This window comes from Anolis sagrei, chromosome 4, assembly GCF_037176765.1.
Source record: "Anolis sagrei isolate rAnoSag1 chromosome 4, rAnoSag1.mat, whole genome shotgun sequence".
Lineage (NCBI taxonomy): Eukaryota > Metazoa > Chordata > Lepidosauria > Squamata > Dactyloidae > Anolis > Anolis sagrei.
Genome location: NC_090024.1, coordinates 41,884,264 through 41,907,500, shown reverse-complemented (window position 1 = coordinate 41,907,500; position 23,237 = coordinate 41,884,264). Strand labels below are relative to the sequence as shown.

The 23,237-nt window shown below is 40.4% G+C and overlaps 1 protein-coding gene across 2 annotated transcripts in view; it reads left to right on the top strand.

The window, feature by feature from the left end:
* Positions 1 to 1,297: 1,297 nt before the first annotated feature.
* HNF4G (hepatocyte nuclear factor 4 gamma) overlaps positions 1,298 to 23,237 on the top strand; it is a 79,390-nt gene continuing 57,450 nt past the window's right edge. The window contains exon 1 of one of the 2 annotated variants that reach the window (XM_060775504.2): positions 1,298 to 1,494. The gene's annotated coding sequence lies outside the window, so the exon portion shown is untranslated. The remainder of the gene's footprint in view (positions 1,495 to 23,237) is intronic. The other variant, XM_060775503.2, reaches the window with a different exon arrangement.

Here is a 23,237-nt window from a genome sequence, read left to right as displayed (position 1 = left end):
TGGGCCCCCCAGATGTTTTGGCCTTCCACTCCCAGAAATCCTAAACTGGCTGGGATTTCTGGGAGTTGTGGGCCAAAACACCTGGGGACCCACAGGCTGAGAGCCACTGCTGTAGAATGAATGCAATTTGGCATGACTTACGCTGCTACGGCCTAATGCCATGGAATCGTGGGAGTTGCAGTTTGACAAAGATCTTTCGCCTCATCAAACTCGGATCGTTCCATTGCACTGAGCTAGAGTAATTAAAGTGGTGTCAAACTTCATTCCTTCTCCAAAGAAGACGAACCTCTGGGCTCTACAGGTTCCAAAGTTGGGTCCCGCTTTGCTCATCCAAAGGACTTGCTGGGGGGTGGGAAGCTGGAGAGGCCAGCAAAAACCGGACACGATTTGAAGCCATTTTAAACCGGGTCAGAAAGGACTGTCATTCCCATCTCCAGCTGCCTTGAGCCTAAAGTTTGCATGGGATTCGCTTTTATGTGAACTCACTCGGATTTGCGACTATTGCGAAGTGAACTGCTTGCCTTTTGCTCAGAACCACGAGATGACCATTCCCGAACTCATCAGGGATTTCTGAATGGGTCTGAGCATGGGATTGGCGGGCAAAGATGCCCAAGCTTGGCAGAGATATAATAAAGCAAGGAGCAAAAGGTGCATCTACACCAGGCCTGGGCAAACATGGGCCCTCCAGGTGTTTTGGACTTCAATGCCCACCATTCTTGACAGCCTCAAGCCCTTTCCTTTTCCCCCTCAGTCGCTTAAGCCTGAGGCTGTTAAGAATGGTGGGAGTTGGAGTCCAAAACATTTGGAGGGTCCAACCTCATCACACTCGAGAATGAATCCACTTTAAATCCGGCTGCTGCCTCCTTTTAGGGAGGAGCCTCACTTTTCAAAGGAAGGGGCCTGAGGCTGTTAGGAATGGTGGGAGTTGGAGTCCAAAGCACCTGGAGGGCCCAAGTTTGCCCATGCTTGATCTGCAGTGCACATGCCTCTTGGCACCCCTTGAATTGCCGCGGCTCAATGCTGAGGAATCCTGGGCTCTGCTCCTGAGTTTCCCAGGTCGTGAGCCTTCTCTGCCCGCGGGTGCTGGCGCCTCGCCAAGCTCCAGCTCCCAGGCTCCCACTGCAGGGAAAGTGGTGCCAAACTGCGCCTGATCCCCCGTGTGGATCCCCCCGGGCCGTGGGAGGGGGCCTGGACGGCGGGGCGAGGCAGAAGCAGCGCGGGAGCCCGAGGCGTCGCCTTCTCCTGACGCTTTCCGTGTTCCTAGAGGCTCTTGGTTACTGTTTAACCTCCCCACCCACGTTTCAGTTTGTTTAGTAAATCGATCCGATGCCTCCGGGGCCCCGGCTCTCTCGGCCCGGCCGCCATTGAGCCCTGGGGCCGCCTTCCTCGGGGCAGAAGGCGAGGGGAAAGGGCTGTGACCCGGGACGGAGGAGGGAGGGAAGGAAGGAAGGAAGGGAGCCGACCCAAGAGCGGCGGCTGGCACCCCGGCGGCAGGTAAGTTAAGTTTCCCTTCTGCGCCCTGGCTCCATGCAACGGGATCCTGGGAGCTGGAGTTTGCCGGGGCGCCAATACTCTTACGGGGAGAAGGCCAGCGCCCTTGTGACACTACAATTCCCATAAGATCCCGTAGCATCGAGCTCTGTCAAACTGCGGTCGTTCTACAGCGTAGGCGCACCCTTTGAATCTGCCTCCTTTGCTGTTGCTTGCAAGGAGGAAGGAAAACAACGCGAGCAATGGCTCCTGGATGGGAGTCACGTGGTCGCCCAGCTCCAGGTCCTCCCTCGACTTAAGTCCAAAGTTGGAGGAAGTTGCCTCTTGTTTCGGACCTATTTCCCAGCCTTGTTACTGGCGGGCTTGGCAAGCTGTAGTGCCCCCAAATGCCACCTTTCCAAAGCCCGCCTTCAAGGCGCTGTCCATTCTCTCCACTCCTGTTAGGAGGAACTTGAGGGCCCTTCCACACAGCCCTATATACCAGAATGTCTGCTTTGAACTGGGTTATCTGAGTCCACACTTAGATAATGTGGGATTTTCTGACCTGATATTCTGGGATATAGCGCTGTGTGGAAGGGCCCTCAGACTTTCTTTTCTTCTCTTTGTGTGTGTTTTCTCCCTGGGAGAAGAGCAGGCATACGATAACTCAGGGGTCCTCAAACTAAGGCCTGAGGGCCGGATAGGGCCCTCCAAGGTCATTTACCAGGCCCTCACTCAGGGGCAACCTATGTCTGAAACTACTTGAAAGCACACAACAACAACAACAACAACAACAACAATCCTAGGTTGTTGTAGGTTTTTTCGGGCTATATGGCCATGTTCTAGAGGCATTCTTTCCTGACATCTGTCTCCAACCTCACTACCTCTGAGGATGCTTGCCATAGATGCAGGCGAAACGTCAGGAGAGAATGCCTCTAGAACATGGCCATACAGCCCGAAAAAACCTACAACAACCCAACAACAATCCTATCTCATCAGCCAAAAGTAGGCCCACACTTTCCACTGAAATACTAATAAGTTTATATTTGTTAAAATTGTTCTTCATTTTAATTATTGTATTGCTTGTAAGGGTTATTTGTACTACAAATAAGATATGTGCAGTGTGCAAAGGAATTCATTCATTTTTTTCAAATTATAATTTGGCCCTCCAACAGCTTGAGGGGCTATGACCTGGCCAACTGTTTAAAAAGTTTGAGGACCCCTGCAATAACTGGCCTTTACCCCTCCAACCTGTTCTATCTCTGAGTTGTGAGTTTTCCAAGCTGTATGGCCATGCTCCAGAAGCATTCTCTCCTGATGTTTCACCCACATCTATGGCAGGCATCCTCAGAGGTTGTGAGATCTGTTGGAAATGAGGCAAGTGAGGTTTATATATCTATGGAATGTCCAGGGTGGGAGAAAGAAATTTTGTCTGTTTGACAACTCTTGTTGTTGGCCAATTGCAACATTCACACCTACCTCAAACAGACAAAAGTTCTTTCTCCCACCCTGGACATTCCACAGATATATAAACCCCATTTTCCTTGTTTCCAACAGACCTCAAAACCTCTGAGGATGCCTCCTCTGTCAGGAGAGAATGTTCTAGAACATGGCCATACTGCCTGGAAAACTCACAACAACCCAGTGATTCCAGCCATGAAAGCTTTCGACAATACATTGTTTTATCTCTGCCCCCCCCCCCCACATTTTTTGAAGCTGCTCTCCACTCAAGTCGCAGCCAAAGTGTGAAATACAGAAACCCCCTATGCTGACGCTTCCTTTTAAGATCTGGAAGCTCTTTGGTCCCTCTTTCAAGGAAAGACAGCATGAATAGTTTCCCAGTTTTGTCCAGAAATACTCAGAGGACTCATATCAGTTTCAAGCCACATATAACCAAAAAGGAGGTGTGGCTTGAGATGCCTTCCTTGTTTATCTCAAGATAACAAAAGAGGGAAAATCACTCTGGAAGAAAGACTCTTGGTTTGTTTCCTACTTCTGAGAGTTCATGAAATCATATAGGGGGCATCTACACTGTAGAATTAATGCAGTTTGATACCCTGTCTTCTTTTTTAGCAGTCTCATGATATCAGGCTCTGTGGGAGGTCTGTGCTTCACAAAGTTGCCACAAGTTGAAGTCCACTTGATGGTGCACAACAATGCATTTGGGGTCTATACTTAGCACCTGAATTTGTGAACATGACTCTCATAAGCTCCGCCTTCCACCACATCTGAGACAAGTGGCAAGTACAGACGTATATGATAATGAAGTACACACACATATGATAGTGAAAATGAATGTACCTCCATGTACCATTTTAGAAAGCTCTGTACTGCCACACGTGGTTACAGATAGAAATGTGACGACAAAGGATTCCCTTTCTCATATCAGGAGAAAAAAATCAGGATGTGAAAAACCTGGCCATCCCTAGGGCAGTGGGACAGAGAAAGGCCTTCACAGAAAATCTAAAGACATGTCCACACTCACATAGGGAGATATGGGCTTTCCTTTATTTGAAATGTTTGGATCAAAATGATTTTATCTAGTTTGGGTTTAAACATTTTTAATTTATGGGAAAATTGGATATGTTACCAGGCTATACATTATTTTCACTGCTTGGTATCTTGAATTATTTTCAATCATTTAAGTCAGGCATCCTCAAACTGTGGCCCTCCAGCTGTTTGGACTTCAACTCCCAGAATTCCTGACAATTGAACAAGTTCATTAGGGCTTCTGGGAGTTGGAGGCCCAAACAACTGGGGGGCTGCAGTTTGAGGATGCCTGATTTAAGCTGACAAACAAACATAAAGTTGTTGAAGGCTTTCATGGCTGGAATCACTGGGTTGCTGTGAGTTTTCTAGACTGCATGGCATTGTCTCCTGAAGTTTCACCCACATCTGTGGCAGGCATCCTCAGAGGTTGTGAGGTCTGTTGGAAACTAGGCAAGTGAGGTTTATATATCTGTGGAAGGCACCAATATGTAAAAACTCTAAAATCAGGACAGTAGCACTAAAAAGAGCAACACTAAAAAAACAGGGAAATTCCAAAAAGGAAATAATCTGGGCTAGTTGATACCTCCCAACAAAAGATTCCCCCAGCCAGGAAGCAACCAAACTTTGAAGCTGTAACGTCATTCAGTACTAATCAAGGTGGCCAATGGCAACATTCACACTTACCTCAAACAGGCAAGAGTTCTTTCTTCCACCCTGGACATTCCACAGATATATATCCACCCCACTTGCCTCATTTCTAACAGACCCCACAACCTCTGAGGATGCCTGGCATAGATGTGGGCAAAACGTCAGGAGAGAATGCTTCTGTAACATGGCCATACAGCCCAGAAAACTCACAGCAACCCAAACATAAAGTTGCTTGTTTTTGAGTTCAGAAATACTGAACTCAAAAACAAGTTTCCATACACTTTAAAAATGGGGACTGAATAGGGAGCCACAAAACGACCATTCATCATCCGATAGTCTCCGTGGGTGGTTGTTTCTTAAGCACTCAGAAGCACAATGAAAACAGCATGCGATGATGTCCTTTATTGTGGGCTACCCCAAGATCTAGTAGTTTGAGTGTTTGACTAAGAGTCCAGAAGACCAGAACTGATATATCTGCTTGGTGATGGAAACCCATGGATTGTTTTCTCATCTTCAGAAGATGGCAACAGTAAACTCCAAGAAAACCACATGATAGCTTCACCATAAAGTCACTCACCATGAGTAGGAAATGCTTTGAACACTACAGTGAGCCCTGATATCATTGAATAGAAGATGGGACAGAAATCTGCTAATAAATACATACATACGCACTTACATAAATACATAAATACTAGGTTGGGATGATCCATGACAATGTGCAACACATGGGTTAGTATAAGCCAGCATAAAATAAATGCGGTAAGCAAGGGCACCTCTGTTTCATTGAACATAGTGAGACCTATAAGTAAATGTGTAGCAAAGCAAGTAAGTACTTCCCTGGGTCCGTGGGATTCATTTTGACTCAGATTTCCTTAGAATAGGGATGGGCAAAGTGTGCTTTATGGATCACAAACCCAGGAATCACTATTTTCTTCAAAAACGACTTCTATAGCATGCATTTCCACTACGTATGGAGGCCCCACAGACTTCCAAAATAAAACAAATTATTGCAAAAATGGACCTAAAAAGCCTTCTGGGGGGCAGCCCATCCAAAACATGGGGAGAATATCCCTATATTACCAGAGGGCATGGGGGTGTTTTTTTTTGTTTTCAGCAGCAGGTGACCATCCAAGGAGTCATGGCAGCATTAATGTGATTTCCTACACTTTCCACAAATGCCCACTCCTTATTTCAAATTTAGGTACAGATTTACTGTCAGAAGCAGTGCCCACACATGCTAGTTTTAGGCAATTTGAGGTGTGTGTGGTAAAAGTCTGAAGCCTTCTAGACCCTTTTCCTCCCAAGTCAGAAGTGATTCCTAATATTTTCGCTGTTGTTTAGTCCTAGGGAATCATGGAGAGGGGTTACAGCTGTAATCTGATTTTTGCATTTTCTTCTACATACAGGAAAAAGAATATACCATGAAATATTCAGCTAAAGTCGGTTATGAGGAAACTGTTGTGAACATTTTATTGATCATCCCATTCTTCTTCTTCTTCTTCTTCTTCTTCTTCTTCTTCTTCTTCTTCTTCTTCTTCTTCTTCTTCTTCTTCTTCTTCTTCTATGTGTATAAAGCGAGTTAAGGTGGAAAGTGCTTAAAATGCTCTTTTGTAACCTGCTCCATACTTCCCATAATTCCTCTGTCGCTCTGCAGCTTTGAGGAGGCAGGGGGAAAACCAGTTAAAAATGCTGTTTTCATTGCTTGGTACTCAATTCCCTGTCTCTTTCTTCCTGTCTCACAGATGCATGGCAGCTCTGCCTGAGGCACACCTCATACACATTAAAAAAAATCCCGTGTAGGACAAGATCCCAATGCAGTTATCTTGTTCAGACTGTTGCCTTTCATTTTAGTGGCTCATACATTTGGTGTATAGAAAAGCCACCTACTCTTCCTGCTTACTTCAGCTTTCCTCAAGTCTGACTGACATAGAGACATTCAAGAATACTTCCAGATCCTATTTAACTATGATTAGATCCAGAGCAGGTTGCCTTCGGCAAATGGTTCATTTTGGGGGCCACATTAACAAGTTGTACATTTTCCTTGGTAAAGAAAGCTCTAGACTGCACCATTGAGTAATGGACTCTCTTTGGAGGTCTTTCAACAGAAGCCTTTTCTACACTGCCATATAAAATCCACATTATCTGCTTTAAACTGGATGTATGGCAGTGTAGACTCATAATCCAGTTCAAAGCAGATTATGTGGATTCTCTGCTTTGATAAGAAGGGGCCAGAGGTTGGATGGACATCTTTCAGGAGTGCTTTAGATGTGCTGCTTTGAGTCTCCTTGTGAAGAGAAAAAGCGAGGTAATAATAATAATAACAACAATATTAATAACAATAATGGCAAAATGGCCCTGAAATGGCCCTTTCAGTCACTTCAGTCTGCTAGGGCCCTTCTACACAGCCACATAACCCAGAATATTAAGGAAGAAACCCCCCCAATATCTGCTTTGAACTGGGTTATCTGAGTCTACACTGCCATATATTCCAGTTCAAAGCAGAAAATGTGGAATTTTATTCAGCTGTGTGGAAGGGGCTTAAGATTACTTTATTTAATGACATCTGTTCTTAGATCTTCTAAAACAACAGCAGGCAGTATTTCATCTAGTATACACTCCTTTACTGTGGAAGATAGTCCTCTACTGGAAGGGCTGACTATAATTTGGACAGAAATTGGATGCTCCTCATTATAATAGGAAACACTGTGATCTGGTGACTTGTGTGTCTGTTGCATCTGCAGAATAGATAGTGACTGCTGGCAGACAACTATAAAGCACATGTGCTCCTCCTTCTTCAGGTTATCTTTAAAACAAACCTGGATTGCACAGCCCATCAAATAGTAGACACTAGACCAGCATTTCTCAACCTGGGGGTCAGGACCCCTGGGGAGGGGGTCTCAAGGGCAAGTCAGAGGAGTCACCAAAGACCATCAGAAGACACAGTATTTTTCATTGGTGGGGTTCAGAATGCACTTTGATTGTATGTGAACTAAAACTCTCAATAACTATAACTCCCAAATGTCAAGGTCTATTTCCCTCAATCTCCACCAGTGTTCACATTTGGGCATATTGAGTATTTGGTCCAGATCCATCATTGTTTGAGTCCACAGTGCCCTCTGGAGCAAGGTGAACTACAAATCCAAAATTCAAGGTCAATGCCCACCAAACCCTTCCAATATTCAGTTCTTGTGGGTTTTTTCGGGCTATATGGCCATGTTCTAGAGGCATTTCTCCTGACGTTTCGCCTGCATCTATGGCAAGCATCCTCAGAGGTCTGCTGGAGCTGGGAAAAAGGGGTTTATATATCTGTGGAATGACCAGGGTGAGACAAAAGGCTTTTGTAAGTTGGGCTAGGTGTGAATCTTTTCAACTGACCACCTTGATTAGCATACAATGGGCTGACTGTGCCTGGAGCAAACTCTTCTTGAAAGGTGATTAGATGTCCCTGCCTGTTTTTCTCTCTGCTGTTTTAATTTTAGAATTTTTTAATACTGGTAGCCAGATTTTGTTCATTTTCATTTTCAACCATGAAAATGAACAAAATCTGGCTACCAGTATTAAAAAAAAATTCTAAAATTAAAACAGCAGAGAGAAAAACAGGCAGGGACATCTAATCACCTTTCAAGAAGAGTTTTGCTCCAGGCACTGTCAGCCCATTGTATGCTAATCAAGGTGGTCAGTTGAAAAGATTCACACCTAGCCCAACTTACAAAAGCCTTTTGTCTCACCCTGGTCATTCCACAGATATATAAACCCCTTTTTCCCAGCTCCAGCAGACCTCTGAGGATGCTTGCCATAGATGCAGGCGAAACGTCAGGAGAAATGCCTCTAGAACATGGCCATATAGCCCGAAAAAACCCACAAGAACTGAGTGATTCCGGCCATGAAAGCCTTCGACAATACCTTCCAATATTTTCTAATGGTCACAAGAGCTCTGTGTGCCAAGTTTGGTTCAATTCCCATCGTTGGTGGAGTTCAGAATGCTCTTTGATTGTAGGTGAACTATAAATCCCAGAAACTACAACTCCCAAATGACAAAATCAATTTCCCTAACCCAGGCCCGTAGCCAGGATTTCGATTTCGGGGGGGGGGGGGGGCTGAGTCTGAGTGAAAGAGGGTCTAGCTTAGCAAATCTTTTGTATCATTACCCCAATACCCCCATGCATATGGGATATATTGAGTATGGTGATCAGATCATGATATGAATAAACATAACAGTTTAAATAATGCACCAGTAAGGCCTTTTTGCGAACCACCATGAGAATTTCGGGGGGGGGGGCTGAAGCCCCTCAAGCCCCTCAAGCCCCCCCCCCCAGCTACATGCCTGCCCTAACCCCACCAGTATTCAAATTTGGGAGTCTTGGGTATTTGTGCCAAATTTGGTCCAGTGAATGAAAATGCATCCTGCATATCAGATATTTACATCATGATTCACCATAGTAGCAAAATTAGAGTTATGAAGTAGCAATGAAAATAATTTTATGTTTGGGGGTCACCACAACGTGAGGAATTGTATTAAGGGGTCACGGCATTAAGAAGGTTGAGAAACACTGCACTAGTCAGTTCTGTGAGAGCCTTTCAAATAATAGGATTTGGGGCATTCTAATTCAATAAGATACACATTCTTGCTATTTTTTTTTTAAAAAATCTACCCGTAATTCCTGACTCAAGTTGCTGATCAAAATGGGGGGAAACTAGCTGGAAATTCACTCTATCCTCTCCAATGGTGTTCATGGAAATAATGAATGTGTAAAAATTATGTATGGTTTCCATCCAAATGGAACACTGCCCCTGGCACTATACAAGGTTTAATATACCTTCTGTTTTTGTGGTTTTGGAAAGGAACTACGGAAATGAAGGAAATAATGTTGTCAGCCATCTCCCAGCCACAAAAATGGCATTGATCTGCCTTGTGAAGTGTTAGACTAATGCCACTGTATGAAACTCAGTGAGATGTGTAGCAAAACTTTCAGCAATTTTAATGGGTTTCTACTGGTTTCTACTTATGCGATGACTTGGGTGCTATTCTGTAACTTTGACCTGGCAGTTCTCGGTCACTTGAGCACATCAGCTGTGTTAAGTAATTCTGTTGTATCCTCACTTGGATATTATTTTAAATAGGAATGATAGCCAAAAGCTACTAGGGATATTATGTATGCAAGGCAGGAAGCAACACATATGTTTTTAAGATGTGTGAAGATATCTGCAAACCTGCCTCTTAAAAATCTTGAATTACCTTGTAAAAATACTTTCAGATGTCAGTCATAGTATAGGAAAGTAGAAAGAGGAAAAATGCAGTTTCTCTAGAGATTTTTTAAACACATGGAGATATGAAAATCTCTTTTAGTATGCCATAAGATACAGTGATTTTATCAGAAATACTTGACCTTGGAAAATGGAGAATCTGCCAGACCATGGCCAGCTATTTCTGGGAGATGTAAAGTAACTGTTCTGATAAAATCTGGTAAACATAAATGACTGCTGCTCTGTGGTACAAAATACCTTAAGTCATAACAACACAGCTGTAAATATAATACCAGTCAGTTTAAAAAAATAAAATAAAAATAAAAACACATATATTATAATATTAGCTTCAATAGCCATTTCATAGTATAGCCTATTATTCACTTAATTTTCTTAACATTATTGATTCCTCGTTTATCTTCCACAAGTGCCTAGAATTGTTTCTCAACCTGTGGGTCCCCAGATGTTTTGGCCTTTAACTCCCAGAAATCCTAACAGCTGGTAAACTGGCTGGGATTTCTGGGAGTTGTAGGCCAAAACACCTGGGGACCCACAGGTTGTGAACCACTGGCCTGATAGTATCACTCCCCTTGTAACATATAATTACTTAATGAAAAGAATGATATTATCCTTATTTAACGTGTTGCCGAAGGCTTTCATGGCTGTAATCACTGGATTGCTGTGAGTTTTCCAGGCTGTATGGCCATTTCCAGAAGCATTATCTCCTGACGTTTTGCCCACATCTATGGCAGGCATTTTCAGTGGTTGTGAGGTCTGAGGTTGGCCTGCCATAGATGTGGGTGAAATGTCAGGAGAGAATGCTTCTAGAACATGGTCACACAGCCTGGAAAACTCATAGCAATCCACTATCCTTATTTATATATATATATTTATTTGGGAAATATCTATATCACCTTTCTCCAAAGACTCAAGGCAGTTTGCAACAGCAGTTAAACATAAATATAAAATAAACAATGAAAAAAGTAAAAAAAAAACTGTACTAGGTGTACCCACCACACATTGCTGTGGCCAACCTTCCCTTCCCATTTCTCTCTTTTCTTCTTTCCCTTTTTTCTTTCCTTCTCTCCATCTTTCCTTCTCTACCTCTTTCCTTCCTTCCCCTCCCCTTTTCTTTCTCTCATTTCTTCCTTCTCTGCCTATTCTTGGACTGCAATTCCCAGCAGTTATCCTGATTAATCGATTGATCTATCTACCTACCTACCTACCTATCTCTATGTAATCTATCTACTTTATCTATCTGGAGGATTGCTGAGAGTTGCAGTTCAGGAATCAGAAATTGGAAATATGCACTGTATTGTCGCTTAGCTTTTTTGGTTTTTAAGTCCTTTCTGCTGGTTTTTTTTTGGGGGGTGGTGGGTGGTTATGAGTGATGGTCACTCATTGGTCTGTTAAGGATGTCATGTCCAAATTTTGTGTCAATTTGTCCAGTGGTTTTTCAGTTATGTGTTAATCCCACAAACTGACATTATATTTTTATTTATATAGATAAATTTTACTATAACTTAGTTGTGCACTAGTTATTGCCAAATGAATTAATAAAAGGAACTTGTTTGTAACTAGCTATGTCTAAGCCAGCATTTCTCAACCTGGGGGTCGGGACCCTGGAGGGGGGGGGGGGTCACGAGGGGTGTCAGAGGGGTTGTCAAAGACCATCAGAAAACACAGTATTTTCTGTTGGTCATGGAGTTCTGTGTGGGAAGTTTGGCCCAATTCTATCTTTGATGGGGTTCAGAATGCTCTTTGGTTGTAGGTGAACTATAAATCCCAGCAACTACAACTCCCAAATGACAAAATCAATCCTCCCTAACCCCACCAGTATGCAAATTTTGGCGTATCAGGTATTTGTGCCAAATTTGGCCCGGTAAATCAAAATACATCCTGCATATCAGATATTTACATTACAGTTAATAACAGTAGCAAAATTACAGTTATGAAGTAGTAACGAAAAAATGTTATGGTTGGGGGTCACCACAGCATGAGGAACTATATTAAGGGGTCTCAGCATAAGGAAGGTTGAGAAACACTGTTCTAAACTCTCTTTGAAAGGACTTTTACAATCTGATTAAACTGTTTACTACTTTGTGAAATGAGACACAATTTGGGAAGTGAAAATTAATATTTTAGTTTTAGATTAAAAGGAGGAGCTTGGGACAATGTGCCGCTTATTTCAAAACTCGCTAGGTCATCGATTTTCCCATTTCATTTTTTTTGTAGTAGCATTAATGGTAATTTTATAGTGTTCCATACAATTGGAAAGATCTGATGATGAATTTCCTTCCAGTGCCTGGTTTAACTGAACCAGTCAGCTGTACAAAAACCCTCTCTTGCATCCCAACTAAGTTGAAAAGCTGGTAAAGAGATTCCCTATTACAGTGACGCTAAGCATGAAATGTAAGCAGGGTTGCATATCCTGTATCTGTTATATGGAACCTTTTCTTGTTGCTGCCTGATTTATTGTTTTTGATGGCTGTATTATTCCAGCATTTATGCAGAACCCAATAGGAGGTAAGGAATGCTATTCTTTTGGTGATAGATGTAACTTATCATAAAGGTGAATGTCTTTTATGAGGCTACATTCTCCTGGAAAATTATCTTGGTAAGACAATATGTTGCAACTCTATGCAAAGGAGCGCATATTTACACTCACTTTATCTTATGCTACATGCTTTGTGTCCAAAATCTGATGCACACTAAATGAGAATAAATCTTACTGAACACCATAAAGTGTTAATTCTGTGGAAATAGCCATAGGAACAGCTTGTGAATGTTTCATTATTGTAAGGTACAGAGGTAATAGCATAACTGAAATAATTGACAGGGAGGATTTTGTCAAAAAGAAAAATTGTCCTAAATTTTGGGATAGTTTGGAGGTATTTTAAAATGTAATTCAACAGCTGTGATTGAATCGGGGTTTTCACTTTACATTTTCATTTTTTTTTTAAAAGTTAAATTTAGGTTGGAATAACACATATAATGTCAAAGCTGAAATCTATCAAACTGAAAGAGCTAGGCTACATTTTCAAACCTTTTCCAATTGTCAATTTAAGTTAATTGAAAGCGAAAGGTCTCTGATTCAGGATTGGGCCGTTTAAACACAAGCGTGCTGCTTTCATTTCGTAGAAGGGCAATCTCCCTCCACACACGTATTTTTAAAAGGTTCATTCATAATTCTCCCTTCACACTTCTATTGGAAATGACAGAATTCATTATTTTTGAGCTTCAAACTATTTTCCTCCAACTTGGGTGATGAATTGTATGAGATTTACTTCACAACATGACATGGCAGCCCTTGAGATTTTAAAATACTATGGGCGAGCTGCCTGCCCTTTGTAACTCCTCAGGAGAAAAAGTGGAGAGAACTTCAGACAAGACTCCATGTCTTGCTACCCTGTAAGTAACAGGAAAGGATTTCTATGTCATGCTCGCAAGAGTTTTAGGATCGGGGGAATGGGGGCTGGCAGCCATAGGCACTTTTATATCCTGTAATGTTAGACAGATGAAGAAGGTAGCACAATCTATTCTACCTGCTTTCTGTATAGCTAGTGATCAAAGAAATATCCCCCTCAATCTGCCACATATTGTACGTATATAGTATGGACCCTGTAACTACTGGGGATATGTTCCAAGATAAGTTCCATTCTAAGACATGGATACTTGAAACTGTGGATAATCCCAAACCCTACATTTTTACTATACTTGGGCTCCCCCCCCCCCATGTCAGGAGTGATTAGAGGAACTGCAAGTTGCTTCTGGTGTGAGAGAATTGGCTGTCTGCAAGGACATTTTCCAGGGAACGCCCAGATGTTTGATGTTTTACCATCTTTTGGGTGGCTTCCTTTATGTCCCCGCATGGGAAGTGGAGCTGATAGATGGGAGCTCACCTCGCTCCCTGGATTTGAACCGTTGACCTTTTGGTCAGCAGTCCTGCCCGCACAAGGGGGCTCCTATACTTGGTTTGAAAGGAAATCATGGAATTGCACTAGAGGACCTGGACAGTCCCACTAACATTTTCATGGAGAAATATTTTTGGATCATGATTAAGTGAAAGCATAAATATCTAATTCCGTTGGCCCACGGGGGTTCCACCATGTGGCACACTAGACCCCAACAGGTTCATGAGGCTTTGTAGTGGACAGTGGCATCTTGTCATCACATCTGTCTCGGAATCCAGAGACCATGTCCCTGCTCACCTGACTGTGCTATTGAGACCAGTATCCATTCATTTGGCCCCAATTTCTGATTTCAGTCTGCATAACTGCCTCCATGAAGGAGACACTTTTTTTTTAAAAAAAAAAGATAAGTGTCTTCTGAATTGGCCAATTAGTTTGTTTTCATTTTTTCAGTCCATTTTAGTATGTTATCTCTTGTTGCCATTGTTAGACTTGGCTCTTCAGACTGCCTCCTTAGAACATTACTTTAGGCACTGTTATCTGCCTTGTGTCTTGTTCTCACTCTGTCTCTCTGCCTCTCCCTCTCTTTTTCAGTTCAGCTTTTCTGCATTGTAGCTTGGTTGTCATTTAGCTAAAGGGCCCTTTCACATTGCACAGTTATAAAAATGTGATTCCACTTTAACTGTCATCACTGCATTCTGTGGATATCTAGAATTTGGTGATTCTCAAACTTTACTCCTCCATGCATTTAGATATCAGATCCCAGAAACCTTAGCTGCCTTGACCACTGATTGAGGATTCTGGAAACTAAGGACCAAACACTTGGAAGACCAGAGTTTGGGAAACACTGCTGGCTGAGAATTCAGACCTCAAATCTCAGATTTCCATTGGATAGAACCACGGTAGTTAAAATGAAATTATGGCAACAAAATGATGTATAGGCAGTCCTCAAGTTATGAACAAGATGGGTTCTATAGGTTTGTTCTTAAGTTGATTTTGTATGTAAGTCAGAACAGATACATTTTTAAGTGTAACTCCAGCCATATCTACACATACATACACATACATACATACGTACACACACATATACACATAGTACTATGGATAACATAGGGAAGGGTTAGAATCCCTGTGGTGTTTTTCTGTCTGCAACCATGTTCAAAAGACTTCACCTCACTTTTTGTCCCTGTGATAATTAGATTTTGAAAAAACTGGAAAAAATTGGCTTGTTATGGAAACAAGGATTGGTAAGAAAACTTCAGTTGAGACACCTTTTTCCCATGATAACTCTTTCACGAGTAAATTTCCCTTCCTGGAGGTAGATTTTTCTCACTTCCTGTTGTCTCACCCCCATTCTTAACTATGAGTAATTTTAAGCCAGATGTTTGTAACTCGGGGACTGCCTATAGTGTGAAAGGAGTCCAGAAGTCCAGCTCCCCCACCACCCCAAATGTGGTTTCCTGCCTCTGATATATTTACAGAAAGTACTTCTGTTGGTGTCAGTAATTGTTGTCAGTGAAATTGTCTTTCACAAGAGGGAAAATATGCATTTATGCAAATGATCTTTCTTCACAACTGACAGAGTACGGCTGGAATCCTGTTGGTTCATCCCAACTGTTATAGACATATTGAATCGATTGTTGAATGTTAATTCAAGATATATGTAAGTCCAACAGATTTAAAGGTTGGGACTAACAATAGCATTTAGGTCAAGGTGTGTATCCCCAGTATTAACACATTACAGAGAATGGGTTGTAAAAATCATAAAGCTCAAAGACAAAATTGTCTCCTATCTTGAGAGTAAAGACAGCAAATTGGATCCCAGGGGAAGTAAAAAAAATGTTTTCTAAAGTCTGATTTAAAAAAAAAGATTTTGAAATTTCCTAAAGAGGCACAGTTGTCATAATAATAATAATAATAATAATAATAATAATAATAATAATAATAATAATAATAAGAAGAACTGGTAGGATCACAAGCTGAAAAAAGTTACAGAAATTGAACACGTCAAACTCCTCTGGGACTTCCTAATTCAGACAGACAGAGTTCTAGAGCACAATATTCCTGATCTCACAGTCGTGTTAAAAAACAAAGATTGTTGATGTTGCAATCCCAGGTGACAGCAGGATTGAAGAGAAACAACTGGAAAAGCTGACACAATGTGAGGATTTAAAGATCAAACTGCGAAGACTTTGGCACAAGCCAGTCAAGGTGGTCCCAGTCGTGATTGGCACACTGGGTGCAGTGCCTAAAGACCTTGGCCTAAAGACAATCGATGCTGACAAGATTACCATCTGCCAGCTGCAGAAGGCCACCTTACTGGGATCTGCATGCATCATTCACCGATATATCACACAGTCCTAGACACTTGGGAAGTGTTTGATGTGTGATCCAATGCAACAGCCAGTAGAGTGATCTTGTCTGCTGTGGACTCATCTTGTTGTGTTGTTAATAATAATAATAATAATAATAATAATAATAATAATAATTATTATTATTATTATTATTTTATATCTAGCCCCATCTCCCCGAGGGCAGCTAACAAATATAGAAAAGCAAAAATTCAAGGCTATCAAAATGTATGCATAAATTAATAAAACATATAAAACAGTGTAGCATTCAAAATATAAATAGACCATAATAAAATAATAAAACACAATACAAAAAGAGTTAAAAGTTATGTCGATATATGCACATACATTTCTTTTGTCTCTGTGCTGTTACCTGTAGTCAAACAGATTCTTCAGGGCTCTGAAACATTAGAAATCCTTGAAAAACATAGGTTTGTGAGAAGTAATAACACAGAGAACAATGATGCTGCTATAAAACATTTTCATCATTCTGGGAGTGAGGGATTGAAACCCCTTTTCACTCTTTCACCCTTTTTCAACCCTTTAAACTCTTTCCAGCTTTTGAGGGATCTCTTTTTCTGGAATCACTAGTTGGGATTCTCAATTTTCCTGTCTGTTCATTGCCCAAAGGGTTTTTCTGTGACAATTTGGTTTTAAGAAGGAGACAGTCACTCTGTTGATCTTTTAAAAACAATATTATTCAATCATGCAGAGGATGGGAGTATTGCATTTTTGATCTGAAGGCTGAATCTGTCTGTTCTTATTCTCTTTAATAGAGGATTTGATGCTGGTAAAAAGTTTAAAAGTTATATTTGTAATTTGGGTCTTTTGAAACTCTTAGAAACTTGGCTAAGAGACTTACAAGAGGATCTGTTGTTTATGTGATCATGCTGTATTGTTTTGGGCTCCTCACGGACTAAGCAGGCAGGAATTTGAGTAATCTTTTAATTGCCGTGATTCTACTCTATGGAATCCTGTGAAGTGGATGGGTCGCATTTAAAATTCTCAGCCAGAGAGCTTTCATTTTCACCCAACTACAAGACCTGAGATCCCATAGGATGAAGTATTTATTAATCGTATCAGGAGCGAACCAAACAGTTGGATTGTATTTAAAAACAGTTATCAGTGCTAAATAATTCTGTCAATCATTGCGGTTTTAATAACTGTTTTGATATTTGATGATGTACTGTTTTTAATATGATTTATGTTTAAAATATAGTTTTAATATTGTAGTTGTAAGGCATTGAATTTTTGCCATTATCTATGTGTAAACCGCTTTGAGTCCCCCTAGGGGTGAGAAAAGCGGCATATAAATGCTGTAAATAGTAATAATAAATAAATAATAAATTTTGCTTGTTGATTGTGTTAAGCCATCTGAAGGTTTATTCTAGAAGAAATGTGGGATATAAATATTAAATAAAATAACAAATATTTGTTGATCTCCAAGACAGCATTTTCTTCTCAAAACTGAAGTTTGGAAAATTTGGCTGCATATGTATTAGGTACGTTATTTAATGCTTGCATGTAGTTCTGGTGGGAAGACAAAACAAGCAAAAAAGGAGACCACTAGATATGACAAATGCATTTATTTTTAAATTGAGCCCAGCTTGTTGTGAACAGAGGGTCTCCCACCCCCTCAGCATCATTCTTGAACAACTCATTTCATCCTGGTATGTGCATTATGTTGTAACTTAATACTGCATTTGAAATGGTTTGGTATACAATGCACTTATATTACTTAAGTTCTCATCCTTTGGTTACTCAGTGTGATTGTGTGAGGTAATTCCATTGGGAAAGCACAGCCTCTGAGGCAATACTATTCATGTTATTTGTTTGAAGATGGCTTATGATAGGGCCTGTCACTATTGTTTGGAGATACTTCACAAGAACCATTAATCAAAACTGATGTTCATGCATTTGTCTAAACTGGAAAGATCCTCACATAGAGAGTGTCCAATACATTAACAGCTACTTTAGTTTTCAAGTTGTGTAGCATTGTAGTTCAACTTTATTTTGCCATTTTTTTTCCAAGTGGAACACTGTGTTAATTTGAATACTCTGATGTGAGGAAGGATTTAGATAACTTGAAATGGGTTTAGAAGAAGGCAAGGTATATAGGCAGCATTATCCTATGGGAATGTTGGGGTGAAGTTCAAGACTTGGGAGGGCATGATATCATTGCCTCAATAGTTAGAGGGCTGTCAGAGGAAAGAAGGAAAACATTAGTTCTGTCCTTCCCATAAACCAGGACTAAATATAATGTGCTTAAGTTACAAAACACAGATTTCTGATGAACATTATGTGAAACTTTTTTGATGACAGAGCAGTTTGACATTCACTAGAAGGGTAGTGGGTAGTGGGCTATACTTTAGAGATCCTGAAGCAGGGTTTCAGGAGCCATCTGTTGGGAAGGTAGCAAGTAGTTTCTATGTCAGTGGGGCAATGAGTTTGACTTGTATCATGACTTGAATTGTCATTCAATCTGATGTTCTATACGATATTAACTGATCCTGTTAATTTACTTCATTTCCATGATATTTCCTATGCCCTTATACATTGTTATCCACCTTACTAAACCACTTATCCTTTAGCTAGTTCATGTAGTGGTTTTCCTCCCTCTCTCCAAAATTAGTCTGCTGTTATTGTTGTTGCTAGCTATTATTGTTATGTTGTGTTATGCTGTTTCATGCTGTCTGAATTGTTTTGCTTTGTTTTTAATTGTATTCTGCCTTGGGCCCCATGTAAGCCGCCCTGGGTCCCTTCGGGAAGATGGAGGCAGGGTAGAAAAATAAAGTAGTAGTAGTAGTAGTAGTTCTTCCTCTTCCTCTTCTTCTGCTGCTGAATGTTCCTATCCAGGCTTTTAGAATGCTTGACACATTTAACATCTTGAAAAGTTTATTTAAAGCTAGTGAAAACCTGAAATAGATCCTTCTCCCCTCTGATGTAGGCATTGCCAGCCACTACTGGCAACTTATTGTATCAAGACTGCCTCTTTAAAAAATGGCATGTGATATGAACTTTACAGATTTGCGTTGAAGACACAAATGAGATTTTCATCAAAAAATTAAATTTAGCACAAAGTAATGCATGTAGACACCCGAAAATGTGTCTCAAATCTATCTAGTACCTTGCAGCACATATCTGATTCTCTGTCATTGACTTTTTGAAACAATCCCTCATCTTTCCATTTTCCAAAAGGAGTTGTGTGAAATAGGAATTTTTCCTGTTATGCATAATGAGCCTTGAAGCATTTTCCTAGTATTTTTCTAATGTGCCAGTATATTATGTATTTAAAGAATCTAAGGTTGTTCATATCTGGATGGAAATCTGACGTGTGAGATGATATTGTCAGTGGCCAATCTCCCCCCACTGACGAGAAGCATTTAATTCTGTTATTGGTATATGACATTCTAGATCACTGTTGAAAATCGATAACCTGCTAAAGGTCAGCCTTACAGTTTGACCTAAATCCATTTAGAGCTACTTTATATACCTCATTAGTAATGTAATTTAAGGGTAAAATGCCTTGCCCACATACCGTTATACAGTGTCATTAGTATGTTTATTTTTATTTTTCCCGTCACACAGCCTCTCGATAACTGTGTATGTGCCTGGTGGTCTCTAGACACTTACATTTACAGAATAAATAGATCAGAGGTTTTCACATTGTGGTCCAGAAAGCTTTTCCTGGTGGTTTGCAAACAACTGATGGATGACTTGATGGTATATCTTCTTCCTTATTTACAGAGGCTAAATTGTATTAGGAGAAACTAAAAACCCATTTAAATATCTCCCCTCCCCATATTCTCCATATGAGTAATTGCTGTAATTTCAAAATGATCTTAGGCACTCTTGGACATGAGAAGTGAGCTTGTTCAGGAATGCCTACCGAGGAGTAATTCATGGTGCAACCTATCACAACACAGGAAGACTTTGACAAATATGGAAATATGAAATACAGTGTACTGTTTGACATCAGATTGAAAGCAAGGCTTCTATTGTGAAAACTGGGCTGACAATACTCCTCTGTTCCGGCATTATCAATTGGAGACTTACTCTGTGTGTGAATTTCCCCATTTCCTGAATAAAGATGTCAGACAATACATTAGACACATACAATTTTTGTTTGATAATTACAGAAATCTTCAACAAGACAAATAATAGTATAGTGAATACTTACCTGCCTGGCAATTCTAGTAGCATCCCATTTACTTTATGAGAATGATATCACCTTGAAGGAGTGGATCAACCAGTCACTGGATCATATCTTTCATAGCAGCCCATAGCTGCTTTAGCCTACCTCTCTGGTCAACACTGATGGACCTATTTGTGCAGGACTAAATGAATGCTGACTTCCTCCATATTCTGGAGAAAGTGAGTGTTCTTTGGCCTTGCAGGCACCATGAGAAGTAGGCTGGGTTAATGAACCTTTAACCTCTAGCTACCTGAAGTTTCTCACCTTGGACCTCCCTCAGTTACTCCCAGTTGTAACAAGGATTAGCCAGATAAAAATATTCCATATGCTGTTGCTAGCAGCAAGGAGGACAAAAAAAAATGTTTCGAAGCCAACCTAAGTGTCTACCAGGAGTGCTACTCTGAGCACGGATGGAATTTGGGAGAGTATGGAAATCCTAGAGCCACATAAGATGGAAAAGAAACTGGAGAAAAACCCGAGGATGTCTTAAAAGGCTCCTTCATTGCTCACACCAGATATCACAATAATGTGCTGTTTGGAAGATTTCCATAAGCCCCCATTCCAACCATGACAAAAAGGGGCAAATCTGTTGGAAGATACTTTCCTCCCCCAAACTGTAGTCCTTTAAGAGAGATATATGTGCATTTAATAACATGCAGTTCAGATTATTTTCATAACTAATTTTAACACTCATGACTAGTATGAAACATTATAATTTCCCAAGGTCATATTTGGTTGCAGAATTTAAACAGAACTTGACCTAAAATTGTGTAGGCATTCTATTATATTGTGCCTGCACAATTTTAACAAGTGTGCTCCAAATTATAGCTACAATGTGAATTATTTCTTTTTTTTAAAAAAGTAGCCAGGACAAAAACAAACACAGTAATACACAAATAAATTCCCCTGAAGGGGTCTTTTGTGTAGAAGCAACTGTAATATATCTCCCCTGAAAGTTGCCATGCTATTTTTGGAGGACGGAACCATGAAGTAGTGAAGTAGATCTGGAGATGTAATGTGCTCTAGTTATCAGTAAGTTGGCTCTACTAGAGTAAATTTTTTTATAGGGGAAACACTGCAAGTTTTCACTGAGGTCAGGGAATACCCTCAGTGAAACAACTGTATATTTTACTGAGTTGTTGTAGGTGTTTTGGGCTGTGTGGCCATGCTCTAGAAGCATTCTCTCCTGGCATTTTACCTGCATCTATGGCAGGCATCTTCAGAGGTTGTGAGGTCCTCACAACCTCTGAGGATGCCTGCCATAGATGCAGACGAAATGTCAGGAGAGAATGCTTTTAGAACATGGCCATAAAGGCCTGAAAAACCTATAACAACTCAGTGATTCCAGCCATGAAAGCCTTCAACAATACATTGTATGTTTTACCCTCATCCTCGTCCTACCCATGACCAAACTTTAACAATGAAAATATCAGAATACTTTCGTTGTAAAAAATGTAACAGATCTCAAGCAGAGCAAATCTGCTGTTTTAATCTAGTGTTTGTGGGCCAAGGAGATCAAAGGGGGCAGAGGATAATTTTCATGTAGATTAGGATGTGTAATATTAATTGCAGGCATAAAAAGCATCCCAAGAGCTCGATGAATTGGAATCCAGGTTCAGAAAAAATCTTCATGCCATCTTTTAAATATTCAAAGAAACGAGTATCTATTTATATTTATTTTGTAGGCAGACATCTATGGTTACTTTATTTCTATCCCTCCTATGTTATGTATAGTTCTGCCCAGAGTTAGCAACTGGCACCAACAATCTATAGATCTTATTTTGTTTAATCCTTTTGTTGTTGTGAATTCTGCAATCGCTGAAATGGCTGCATGCTCCCAAAGCTCAGGTTTGTTGATGAATCAAAAAAGAATTTACAGAACCTGCGAAAATGGGACTCACAAGATTGGTTGTGGTCCACTTTCTCATTTGTGGTTTTCTTTTTCTACCCCCCTTTTTCTTCCCCCCTTCTTTTCATTTTGTTTGAGATTGAATTTTAGAAAGAGCTTTGTTCCAGACAGTAGCTTATGGCAGTGGGTTGCAGAGATGAGATTTCGTTGAATCACAGAACTAATACACAAACAGAAAATATGTGAAAATTGAAATGACAAGCTAGAGTAGTTTGGTTGTTGAGATAGATTAAAAAACCCTAGGTTTGCAAGGAAATGAGAGGGTGAGGAAGATGTATGTTTGTATGTGTGTGTTTTAACTGGAGAGGAATTGTTTTGAACCACAGTTGTTAATGTGCCTAGATATCTTATAGATACTTATTAAAATAAAAGAGACCTCATTTTTCTTATAACAGAAACAATGATGCTTCTAATCCATTTTCTAATGTTTCAAAAAATGTGGCTGTGGCTGTCTCTCTACTTATATTTTCTGCTTGCATTTTAAATATTTTTATGATTTGTCCATCATGTTATGTCTTTCAATAAAGTGACATTGTTTGGAATGGCTATCTTTACTGAGATAATTTGCCAAATGAGCATAAGTGGCTGTCGTGGATACTGGAAACTGGAAACTGTCTTTTCAGCCACCTCCTTGCCTTGTAATGTGTCCAGCTTATAGAAAGCAAGGTGGCACCCCTGTGTACCTTTGGGTTTCTCCAATGTGTATCATTGGACTTTCATCTGATTTAGTTTTACCTTTAGTGTGTTTTCAAATGAGGCTTTTATTGTGCCCTTTTCCATTTATGAAATGTTATGAGACAATCCTTACTTGAATATGGAATAGACTCCTCATACTATATAATTCTTATTTAGAGTACAGCTAACTGAATTCCCAGATGAGCATGGAGCTGAAACCCAAAAAGTAAATTTGGTCTAGAGGGGGTTGTCTTCCATGTTTCTTATACTTCTTCAATAATAATAATAATAATAATAATAATAATAATAATATATTTTTTATTTATATCCCACTTTTCTCCCTA